We start from the raw sequence: 13346 nt of genomic DNA, 5'->3' as shown, positions 1-13346 counted from the left end.
AGAAAATGACTTTTTGGCCCTGTCGTCCCAAACCGCCCCAGGACTTCTCACGTGGCACAAAGTGGTCCCATTTACCAGTACTTCCACATTTACACTGTGCGCACTGAGAATTTGAAGGAGTACTGTGACTTTGTTGATATTGAATACAGAAAGCTCCTTTCCCACAGCAAGACACGATGGCTGTCATTATTCCCTGGAATTGAGAGGCTGCTGCAGATGTTTCCAGCATTAAAGGGATACTTTCTGTCCCAGGAAAAGCCACCCGCAATGATCAAGAGGTTTTTTGAAAATTAATTTAGTGAGATTTACCTTTGGCACATGCACTCACTCATGTGTGTATTCCACTCACGCATTCAAGAAATGGAAAAGGAGAAGAATTCCATTGTGGAAGTGTGTAACATCTTGCACAGTGTCCACACTATGCTTGAGGAACGCAAAAGAGAAACAACTTCATGTCCCTTAAAGTCCTGGATGCCACCCCATTGGCGGGAGGGTTGCCGGATGCCATCCCATTGGCGGGAGGGTTGCCGGATGCCATCCCATTGGCGGGAGGTCCCGGATGCCACCCCATTGGCGGGAGGGTTGCCGGATGCCATCCCATTGGCGGGAGGGTTGCCGGATGCCATCCCATTGGCGGGAGGGTTGCCGGATGCCATCCCATTGGCGGGAGGGGTCCCGGATGCCACCCCATTGGCGGGAGGGTTGCCGGATGCCATCCCATTGGCGGGAGGGTTGCCGGATGCCATCCCATTGGCGGGAGGGGTCCCGGATGCCATCCCATTGGCGGGAGGGTTGCCGGATGCCATCCCATTGGCGGGAGGGGTCCCGGATGCCACCCCATTGGCGGGAGGGGTGCCGGATGCCATCCCATTGGCGGGAGGGGTCCCGGATGCCACCCCATTGGCGGGAGGGTTGCCGGATGCCATCCCATTGGCGGGAGGTTTGCCGGATGCCATCCCATTGGCGGGAGGGGTCCCGGATGCCACCCCATTGGCGGGAGGGTTGCCGGATGCCATCCCATTGGCGGGAGGGTTGCCGGATGCCATCCCATTGGCGGGAGGGGTCCCGGATGCCACCCCATTGGCGGGAGGGTTGCCGGATGCCATCCCATTGGCGGGAGGGTTGCCGGATGCCATCCCATTGGTGCTCAAAGATATACAGTACTGTGGCATCGCTACAGATGGGAGTAACCATGGTGCAGTGAAAATATTCCCAATCATAATCCAGTATTTTGACTGGAAGAAAGGTGGTGTACAATCAACATTGCTTGAGGTCAAAGACACACCTAATGAGACAGCCGAAACCATTGCAAACTACTTGATTGAAACATTGAGAAAAAACAATTTGTCAGACAAATGTATTGCATTTGCTGGTGACAATTGCAACACAAATTTCGGAGGAATCAGTCGTGATGAAGGGGGGAAAAATGTGTTTGCAAATTTGAAGAAGTTGCTGCAGAACAAGACTCTGGTCGGTGTGGGTTGCCCAGCACACATATTGAACAATTGTGTCCATCATGGTGCAGACACACTTGATGTTGAAGTTGAGAATATCATGTTCAAGATTTACCAGTACTTCCACATTTACACTGTGCGCACTGAGAATTTGAAGGAGTACTGTGACTTTGTTGATATTGAATACAGAAAGCTCCTTTCCCACAGCAAGACACGATGGCTGTCATTATTCCCTGGAATTGAGAGGCTGCTGCAGATGTTTCCAGCATTAAAGGGATACTTTCTGTCCCAGGAAAAGCCACCCGCAATGATCAAGAGGTTTTTTGAAAATTAATTTAGTGAGATTTACCTTTGGCACATGCACTCACTCATGTGTGTATTCCACTCACGCATTCAAGACATGGAAAAGGAGAAGAATTCCATTGTGGAAGTGTGTAACATCTTGCACAGTGTCCACACTATGCTTGAGGAACGCAAAAGAGAAACAACTTCATGTCCCTTAAAGTCCCGGATGCCACCCCATTGGCGGGAGGGTTGCCGGATGCCATCCCATTGGCGGGAGGGTTGCCGGATGCCATCCCATTGGCGGGAGGTCCCGGATGCCACCCCATTGGCGGGAGGGTTGCCGGATGCCATCCCATTGGCGGGAGGGTTGCCGGATGCCATCCCATTGGCGGGAGGGTTGCCGGATGCCATCCCATTGGCGGGAGGGGTCCCGGATGCCACCCCATTGGCGGGAGGGTTGCCGGATGCCATCCCATTGGCGGGAGGGTTGCCGGATGCCATCCCATTGGCGGGAGGGGTCCCGGATGCCATCCCATTGGCGGGAGGGTTGCCGGATGCCATCCCATTGGCGGGAGGGGTCCCGTATGCCATCCCATTGCCGGGAGGGGTCCCGGATGCCACCCCATTGGCGGGAGGGTTGCCGGATGCCATCCCATTGGCGGGAGGGTTGCCGGATGCCATCCCATTGGCGGGAGGGGTGCCGGATGCCATCCCATTGGCGGGAGGGGTCCCGGACGCCATCCCATTGGCGGGAGGGGTGCCGGATGCCATCCCATTGGCGGGAGGGTTGCCGCGTGCCATCCCATTGGCGGGAGGGTTGCCGGATGCCATCCCATTGGCGGGAGGGTTGCCGGATGCCATCCCATTGGCGGGAGGGGTGCCGGATGCCATCCCATTGGCGGGAGGGGTCCCGGATGCCACCCCATTGGCGGGAGGGTTGCCGGATGCCATCCCATTGGCGGGAGGTTTGCCGGATGCCATCCCATTGGCGGGAGGGGTGCCGGATGCCATCCCATTGGCGGGAGGGGTGCCGGATGCCATCCCATTGGCGGGAGGGGTCCCGTATGCCATCCCATTGCCCGGAGGGGTCCCGGATGCCACCCCATTGGCGGGAGGGTTGCCGGATGCCATCCCATTGGCGGGAGGGTTGCCGGATGCCATCCCATTGGCGGGAGGGGTCCCGGATGCCACCCCATTGGCGGGAGGGTTGCCGGATGCCATCCCATTGGCGGGAGGGTTGCCGGATGCCATCCCATTGGCGGGAGGGTTGCCGGATGCCATCCCATTGGTGCTCAAAGATATACAGTACTGTGGCATCGCTACAGATGGGAGTAACCATGGTGCAGTGAAAATATTCCCAATCATAATCCAGTATTTTGACTGGAAGAAAGGTGGTGTACAATCAACATTGCTTGAGGTCAAAGACACACCTAATGAGACAGCCGAAACCATTGCAAACTACTTGATTGAAACATTGAGAAAAAACTATTTGTCAGACAAATGTATTGCATTTGCTGGTGACAATTGCAACACAAATTTCGGAGGAATCAGTCGTGATGAAGGGGGGAAAAATGTGTTTGCAAATTTGAAGAAGTTGCTGCAGAACAAGACTCTGGTCGGTGTGGGTTGCCCAGCACACATATTGAACAATTGTGTCCATCATGGTGCAGACACACTTGATGTTGAAGTTGAGAATATCATGTTCAAGATTTACCAGTACTTCCACATTTACACTGTGCGCACTGAGAATTTGAAGGAGTACTGTGACTTTGTTGATATTGAATACAGAAAGCTCCTTTCCCACAGCAAGACACGATGGCTGTCATTATTCCCTGGAATTGAGAGGCTGCTGCAGATGTTTCCAGCATTAAAGGGATACTTTCTGTCCCAGGAAAAGCCACCCGCAATGATCAAGAGGTTTTTTGAAAATTAATTTAGTGAGATTTACCTTTGGCACATGCACTCACTCATGTGTGTATTCCACTCACGCATTCAAGACATGGAAAAGGAGAAGAATTCCATTGTGGAAGTGTGTAACATCTTGCACAGTGTCCACACTATGCTTGAGGAACGCAAAAGAGAAACAACTTCATGTCCCTTAAAGTCCCGGATGCCACCCCATTGGCGGGAGGGTTGCCGGATGCCATCCCATTGGCGGGAGGGTTGCCGGATGCCATCCCATTGGCGGGAGGTCCCGGATGCTACCCCATTGGCGGGAGGGTTGCCGGATGCCATCCCATTGGCGGGAGGGTTGCCGGATGCCATCCCATTGGCGGGAGGTCCCGGATGCTACCCCATTGGCGGGAGGGTTGCCGGATGCCATCCCATTGGCGGGAGGGTTGCCGGATGCCATCCCATTGGCGGGAGGGTTGCCGGATGCCATCCCATTGGCGGGAGGGGTCCCGGATGCCACCCCATTGGCGGGAGGGTTGCCGGATGCCATCCCATTGGCGGGAGGGTTGCCGGATGCCATCCCATTGGCGGGAGGGGTCCCGGATGCCATCCCATTGGCGGGAGGGTTGCCGGATGCCATCCCATTGGCGGGAGGGTTGCCGGATGCCATCCCATTGGCGGGAGGGGTGCCGGATGCCATCCCATTGGCGGGAGGGGTGCCGGATGCCATCCCATTGGCGGGAGGGTTGCCGGATGCCATCCCATTGGCGGGAGGGGTCCCGGACGCCATCCCATTGGCGGGAGGGGTGCCGGATGCCATCCCATTGGCGGGAGGGTTGCCGCGTGCCATCCCATTGGCGGGAGGGTTGCCGGATGCCATCCCATTGGCGGGAGGGGTCCCGGATGCCACCCCATTGGCGGGAGGGTTGCCGGATGCCATCCCATTGGCGGGAGGGTTGCCGGATGCCATCCCATTGGCGGGAGGGGTCCCGGATGCCACCCCATTGGCGGGAGGGTTGCCAGATGCCATCCCATTGGCGGGAGGGGTGCCGGATGCCATCCCATTGGCGGGAGGGGTCCCGGATGCCACCCCATTGGCGGGAGGGTTGCCGGATGCCATCCCATTGGCGGGAGGGTTGCCGGATGCCATCCCATTGGCGGGAGGGTTGCCGGATGCCATCCCATTGGCGCTCAAAGATATACAGTACTGTGGCATCGCTACAGATGGGAGTAACCATGGTGCAGTGAAAATATTCCCAATCATAATCCAGTATTTTGACTGGAAGAAAGGTGGCGGGAGGGGTCCCGGATGCCATCCCATTGGCGGGAGGGGTGCCGGATGCCATCCCATTGGCGGGAGGGTTGCTGCGTGCCATCCCATTGGCGGGAGGGTTGCCGGATGCCATCCCATTGGCGGGAGGGTTGCCGCATGCCATCCCATTGGCGGGAGGGTTGCCGCATGCCATCCCATTGGCGGGAGGGGTCCCGTATGCCATCCCATTGCCGGGAGGGGTCCCGGATGCCATCCCATTGGCGGGAGGGTTGCCGGATGCCATCCCATTGGCGGGAGGGGTCCCGGACGCCATCCCATTGGCGGGAGGGGTGCCGGATGCCATCCCATTGGCGGGAGGGTTGCCGCGTGCCATCCCATTGGCAGGAGGGTTGCCGGATGCCATCCCATTGGCGGGAGGGGTCCCGGATGCCACCCCATTGGCGGGAGGGTTGCCGGATGCCATCCCATTGGCGGGAGGGTTGCCGGATGCCATCCCATTGGCGGGAGGGGTCCCGGATGCCACCCCATTGGCGGGAGGGTTGCCGGATGCCATCCCATTGGCGGGAGGGGTCCCGGATGCCACCCCATTGGCGGGAGGGTTGCCGGATGCCATCCCATTGGCGGGAGGGGTCCCGGATGCCATCCCATTGGCGGGAGGGTTGCCGGATGCCATCCCATTGGCGGGAGGGGTCCCGGATGCCATCCCATTGCCGGGAGGGTTGCCGCATGCCATCCCATTGGCGGGAGGGTTGCCGCATGCCATCCCATTGGCGGGAGGGTTGCCGCATGCCATCCCATTGGCGGGAGGGGTGCCGGATGCCATCCCATTGGCGGGAGGGGTCCCGGATGCCACCCCATTGGCGGGAGGGTTGCCGGATGCCATCCCATTGGCGGGAGGGTTGCCGCATGCCATCCCATTGGCGGGAGGGGTGCCGGATGCCATCCCATTGGCGGGAGGGGTCCCGGATGCCATCCCATTGGCGGGAGGGTTGCCGCATGCCATCCCATTGGCGGGAGGGTTGCCGCATGCCATCCCATTGGCGGGAGGGTTGCCGGATGCCATCCCATTGGCGGGAGGGGTCCCGGATGCCATCCCATTGGCGGGAGGGGTCCCGGATGCCACCCCATTGGCGGGAGGGTTGCCGGATGCCATCCCATTGGCGGGAGGGGTGCCGGATGCCATCCCATTGGCGGGAGGGTTGCCGCATGCCATCCCATTGGCGGGAGGGTTGCCGGATGCCATCCCATTGGCGGGAGGGTTGCCGGATGCCATCCCATTGGCGGGAGGGGTCCCAGATGCCATCCCATTGGCGGGAGGGGTCCCGGATGCCATCCCATTGGCGGGAGGGGTGCCGGATGCCATCCCATTGGTGGGAGGGTTGCCGCGTGCCATCCCATTGGCGGGAGGGTTGCCGGATGCCATCCCATTGGCGGGAGGGGTCCCGGATGCCACCCCATTGGCGGGAGGGTTGACGGATGCCATCCCATTGGCGGGAGGGTTGCCGGATGCCATCCCATTGGTGGGAGGGTTGCCGGATGCCATCCCATTGGCGGGAGGGTTGCCGCATGCCATCCCATTGGCGGGAGGGTTGCCGCATGCCATCCCATTGGCGGGAGGGGTCCCGGATGCCATCCCATTGCCGGGAGGGGTCCCGGATGCCACCCCATTGGCGGGAGGGTTGCCGGATGCCATCCCATTGGCGGGAGGGTTGCCGGATGCCATCCCATTGGCGGGAGGGGTCCCGGATGCCATCCCATTGGCGGGAGGGTTGCCGGATGCCATCCCATTGGCGGGAGGGGTCCCGGATGCCACCCCATTGGCGGGAGGGTTGCCGGATGCCATCCCATTGGCGGGAGGGTTGCCGGATGCCATCCCATTGGCGGGAGGGTTTCCGCATGCCATCCCATTGGCGGGAGGGTTGCCGCATGCCATCCCATTGGCGGGAGGGGTGCCGGATGCCATCCCATTGGCGGGAGGGTTGCCGCATGCCATCCCATTGGCGGGAGGGGTGCCGGATGCCATCCCATTGGCGGGAGGGGTCCCGGATGCCACCCCATTGGCGGGAGGGTTGCCGGATGCCATCCCATTGGCGGGAGGGTTGCCGGATGCCATCCCATTGGCGGGAGGGTTGCCGCATGCCATCCCATTGGCGGGAGGGTTGCCGCATGCCATCCCATTGGCGGGAGGGTTGCCGGATGCCATCCCATTGGCGGGAGGGTTGCCGGATGCCATCCCATTGGCGGGAGGGTTGCCGGATGCCATCCCATTGGCGCTCAAAGATATACAGTACTGTGGCATCGCTACAGATGGGAGTAACCATGGTGCAGTGAAGATATTCCCAATCATAATCCAGTATTTTGACTGGAAGAAAGGTGGTGTACAATCAACATTGCTTGAGGTCAAAGACACACCTAATGAGACAGCCGGAACCATTGCAAACTACTTGATTGAAACATTGAGAAAAAACAATTTGTCAGACAAAAACTTCGGAGGAATCAGTCGTGATGAAGGGGGGAAAATGTGTTTGCAAATTTGAAGAAGTTGCTGCAGAACAAGACTCTGGTCGGTGTGGGTTGCCCAGCACACATATTGAACAATTGTGTCCATCATGGTGCAGACACACTTGATGTTGAAGTTGAGAATATCATGTTCAAGATTTACCAGTACTTCCACATTTACACTGTGCGCACTGAGAATTTGAAGGAGTACTGTGACTTTGTTGATATTGAATACAGAAAGCTCCTTTCCCACAGCAAGACACGATGGCTGTCATTATTCCCTGGAATTGAGAGGCTGCTGCAGATGTTTCCAGCATTAAAGGGATACTTTCTGTCCCAGGAAAAGCCACCCGCAATGATCAAGAGGTTTTTTGAAAATTAATTTAGTGAGATTTACCTTTGGCACATGCACTCACTCATGTGTGTATTCCACTCACGCATTCAAGAAATGGAAAAGGAGAAGAATTCCATTGTGGAAGTGTGTAACATCTTGCACAGTGTCCACACTATGCTTGAGGAACGCAAAAGAGAAACAACTTCATGTCCCTTAAAGTCCCGGATGCCACCCCATTGGCGGGAGGGTTGCCGCATGCCATCCCATTGGCGGGAGGGTTGCCGCATGCCATCCCATTGGCGGGAGGGGTCCCGGATGCCATCCCATTGCCGGGAGGGGTGCCGGATGCCATCCCATTGGCGGGAGGGGTGCCGGATGCCATCCCATTGGCGGGAGGGGTCCCGGATGCCACCCCATTGGCGGGAGGGTTGCCGGATGCCATCCCATTGGCGGGAGGGTTGCCGGATGCCATCCCATTGGCGGGAGGGGTGCCGGATGCCATCCCATTGGCGGGAGGGGTGCCGGATGCCATCCCATTGGCGGGAGGGGTCACGGATGCCACCCCATTGGCGGGAGGGTTGCCGGATGCCATCCCATTGGCGGGAGGGTTGCCGGATGCCATCCCATTGGCGGGAGGGTTGCCGCATGCCATCCCATTGGCGGGAGGGTTGCCGCATGCCATCCCATTGGCGGGAGGGGTGCCGGATGCCATCCCATTGGCGGGAGGGGTCCCGGATGCCACCCCATTGGCGGGAGGGTTGCCGGATGCCATCCCATTGGCGGGAGGGTTGCCGGATGCCATCCCATTGGCGGGAGGGTTGCCGCATGCCATCCCATTGGCGGGAGGGTTGCCGCATGCCATCCCATTGGCGGGAGGGTTGCCGGATGCCATCCCATTGGCGGGAGGGTTGCCGGATGCCATCCCATTGGCGGGAGGGTTGCCGGATGCCATCCCATTGGCGCTCAAAGATATACAGTACTGTGGCATCGCTACAGATGGGAGTAACCATGGTGCAGTGAAAATATTCCCAATCATAATCCAGTATTTTGACTGGAAGAAAGGTGGTGTACAATCAACATTGCTTGAGGTCAAAGACACACCTAATGAGACAGCCGAAACCATTGCAAACTACTTGATTGAAACATTGAGAAAAAACAATTTGTCAGAAAAATGTATTGCATTTGCTGGTGACAATTGCAACACAAATTTCGGAGGAATCAGTCGTGATGAAGGGGGGAAAATGTGTTTGCAAATTTGAAGAAGTTGCTGCAGAACAAGACTCTGGTCGGTGTGGGTTGCCCAGCACACATATTGAACAATTGTGTCCATCATGGTGCAGACACACTTGATGTTGAAGTTGAGAATATCATGTTCAAGATTTACCAGTACTTCCACATTTACACTGTGCGCACTGAGAATTTGAAGGAGTACTGTGACTTTGTTGATATTGAATACAGAAATCTCCTTTCCCACAGCAAGACACGATGGCTGTCATTATTCCCTGGAATTGAGAGGCTGCTTTCCAGCATTAAAGGGATACTTTCTGTCCCAGGAAAAGCCACCCGCAATGATCAAGAGGTTTTTTGAAAATTAATTTAGTGAGATTTACCTTTGGCACATGCACTCACTCATGTGTGTATTCCACTCACGCATTCAATAAATGGAAAAGGAGAAGAATTCCATTGTGGAAGTGTGTAACATCTTGCACAGTGTCCACACTATGCTTGAGGAACGCAAAAGAGAAACAACTTCATGTCCCTTAAAGTCCCGGATGCCACCCCATTGGCGGGAGGGTTGCCGCATGCCATCCCATTGGCGGGAGGGTTGCCGCATGCCATCCCATTGGCGGGAGGGGTCCCGGATGCCATCCCATTGCCGGGAGGGGTCCCGGATGCCACCCCATTGGCGGGAGGGTTGCCGGATGCCATCCCATTGGCGGGAGGGTTGCCGGATGCCATCCCATTGGCGGGAGGGGTGCCGGATGCCATCCCATTGGCGGGAGGGGTCCCGGATGCCACCCCATTGGCGGGAGGGTTGCCGGATGCCATCCCATTGGCGGGAGGGTTGCCGGATGCCATCCCATTGGCGGGAGGGGTGCCGGATGCCATCCCATTGGCGGGAGGGGTGCCGGATGCCATCCCATTGGCGGGAGGGGTCCCGGATGCCACCCCATTGGCGGGAGGGTTGCCGGATGCCATCCCATTGGCGGGAGGGTTGCCGGATGCCATCCCATTGGCGGGAGGGTTGCCGCATGCCATCCCATTGGCGGGAGGGTTGCCGCATGCCATCCCATTGGCGGGAGGGGTGCCGGATGCCATCCCATTGGCGGGAGGGGTCCCGGATGCCACCCCATTGGCGGGAGGGTTGCCGGATGCCATCCCATTGGCGGGAGGGTTGCCGGATGCCATCCCATTGGCGGGAGGGTTGCCGCATGCCATCCCATTGGCGGGAGGGTTGCCGCATGCCATCCCATTGGCGGGAGGGTTGCCGGATGCCATCCCATTGGCGGGAGGGTTGCCGGATGCCATCCCATTGGCGGGAGGGTTGCCGGATGCCATCCCATTGGCGCTCAAAGATATACAGTACTGTGGCATCGCTACAGATGGGAGTAACCATGGTGCAGTGAAAATATTCCCAATCATAATCCAGTATTTTGACTGGAAGAAAGGTGGTGTACAATCAACATTGCTTGAGGTCAAAGACACACCTAATGAGACAGCCGAAACCATTGCAAACTACTTGATTGAAACATTGAGAAAAAACAATTTGTCAGACAAATGTATTGCATTTGCTGGTGACAATTGCAACACAAATTCCGGAGGAATCAGTCGTGATGAAGGGGGGGAAATGTGTTTGCAAATTTGAAGAAGTTGCTGCAGAACAAGACTCTGGTCGGTGTGGGTTGCCCAGCACACATATTGAACAATTGTGTCCATCATGGTGCAGACACACTTGATGTTGAAGTTGAGAATATCATGTTCAAGATTTACCAGTACTTCCACATTTACACTGTGCGCACTGAGAATTTGAAGGAGTACTGTGACTTTGTTGATATTGAATACAGAAAGCTCCTTTCCCACAGCAAGACACGATGGCTGTCATTATTCCCTGGAATTGAGAGGCTGCTGCAGATGTTTCCAGCATTAAAGGGATACTTTCTGTCCCAGGAAAAGCCACCCGCAATGATCAAGAGGTTTTTTGAAAATTAATTTAGTGAGATTTACCTTTGGCACATGCACTCACTCATGTGTGTATTCCACTCACGCATTCAAGAAATGGAAAAGGAGAAGAATTCCATTGTGGAAGTGTGTAACATCTTGCACAGTGTCCACACTATGCTTGAGGAACGCAAAAGAGAAACAACTTCATGTCCCTTAAAGTCCCGGATGCCACCCCATTGGCGGGAGGGTTGCCGGATGCCATCCCATTGGCGGGAGGGGTGCCGGATGCCATCCCATTGGCGGGAGGGGTCCCGGATGCCATCCCATTGCCGGGAGGGGTCCCGGATGCCACCCCATTGGCGGGAGGGTTGCCGGATGCCATCCCATTGGCGGGAGGGTTGCCGGATGCCATCCCATTGGCGGGAGGGGTGCCGGATGCCATCCCATTGGCGGGAGGGGTCCCGGATGCCACCCCATTGGCGGGAGGGATGCCGGATGCCATCCCATTGGCGGGAGGGTTGCCGGATGCCATCCCATTGGCGGGAGGGTTGCCGCATGCCACCCCATTGGCGGGAGGGTTGCCGGATGCCATCCCATTGGCGGGAGGGTTGCCGCATGCCATCCCATTGGCGGGAGGGGTCCCGGATGCCATCCCATTGCCGGGAGGGGTCCCGGATGCCACCCCATTGGCGGGAGGGTTGCCGGATGCCATCCCATTGGCGGGAGGGTTGCCGGATGCCATCCCATTGGCGGGAGGGGTGCCGGATGCCATCCCATTGGCGGGAGGGGTCCCGGATGCCACCCCATTGGCGGGAGGGTTGCCGGATGCCATCCCATTGGCGGGAGGGTTGCCGGATGCCATCCCATTGGCGGGAGGGGTGCCGGATGCCATCCCATTGGCGGGAGGGGTGCCGGATGCCATCCCATTGGCAGGAGGGGTCCCGGATGCCACCCCATTGGCGGGAGGGTTGCCGGATGCCATCCCATTTTCGGGAGGGTTGCCGGATGCCATCCCATTGGCGGGAGGGTTGCCGCATGCCATCCCATTGGCGGGAGGGTTGCCGCATGCCATCCCATTGGCGGGAGGGGTGCCGGATGCCATCCCATTGGCGGGAGGGGTCCCGGATGCCACCCCATTGGCGGGAGGGTTGCCGGATGCCATCCCATTGGCGGGAGGGTTGCCGGATGCCATCCCATTGGCGGGAGGGTTGCCGCATGCCATCCCATTGGCGGGAGGGTTGCCGCATCCCATCCCATTGGCGGGAGGGTTGCCGGATGCCATCCCATTGGCGGGAGGGTTGCCGGATGCCATCCCATTGGCGGGAGGGTTGCCGGATGCCATCCCATTGGCGCTCAAAGATATACAGTACTGTGGCATCGCTACAGATGGGAGTAACCATGGTGCAGTGAAAATATTCCCAATCATAATCCAGTATTTTGACTGGAAGAAAGGTGGTGTACAATCAACATTGCTTGAGGTCAAAGACACACCTAATGAGACAGCCGAAACCATTGCAAACTACTTGATTGAAACATTGAGAAAAAACAATTTGTCAGACAAATGTATTGCATTTGCTGGTGACAATTGCAACACAAATTTCGGAGGAATCAGTCGTGATGAAGGGGGGAAAATGTGTTTGCAAATTTGAAGAAGTTGCTGCAGAACAAGACTCTGGTCGGTGTGGGTTGCCCAGCACACATATTGAACAATTGTGTCCATCATGGTGCAGACACACTTGATGTTGAAGTTGAGAATATCATGTTCAAGATTTACCAGTACTTCCACATTTACACTGTGCGCACTGAGAATTTGAAGGAGTACTGTGACTTTGTTGATATTGAATACAGAAAGCTCCTTTCCCACAGCAAGACACGATGGCTGTCATTATTCCCTGGAATTGAGAGGCTGCTGCAGATGTTTCCAGCATTAAAGGGATACTTTCTGTCCCAGGAAAAGCCACCCGCAATGATCAAGAGGTTTTTTGAAAATTAATTTAGTGAGATTTACCTTTGGCACATGCACTCACTCATGTGTGTATTCCACTCACGCATTCAAGAAATGGAAAAGGAGAAGAATTCCATTGTGGAAGTGTGTAACATCTTGCACAGTGTCCACACTATGCTTGAGGAACGCAAAAGAGAAACAACTTCATGTCCCTTAAAGTCCCGGATGCCACCCCATTGGCGGGAGGGTTGCCGGATGCCATCCCATTGGCGGGAGGTCCCGGATGCCACCCCATTGGCGGGAGGGTTGCCGGATGCCATCCCATTGGCGGGAGGGTTGCCGGATGCCATCCCATTGGCGGGAGGGTTGCCGGATGCCATCCCATTGGCGGGAGGGGTCCCAGATGCCACCCTATTGGCGGGAGGGTTGCTGGATGCCATCCCATTGGCGGGAGGGTTGCCGGATGCCATCCCATTGGCGGGAGGGGTCCCGGATGCCATC

The sequence above is a fragment of the Protomyctophum parallelum genome (assembly GCF_964188405.1).
Source record: "Protomyctophum parallelum genome assembly, chromosome: 19".
NCBI classification, from domain to species: Eukaryota; Metazoa; Chordata; class Actinopteri; order Myctophiformes; family Myctophidae; genus Protomyctophum; species Protomyctophum parallelum.
Note: the sequence above shows the minus strand (reverse complement) of the source record.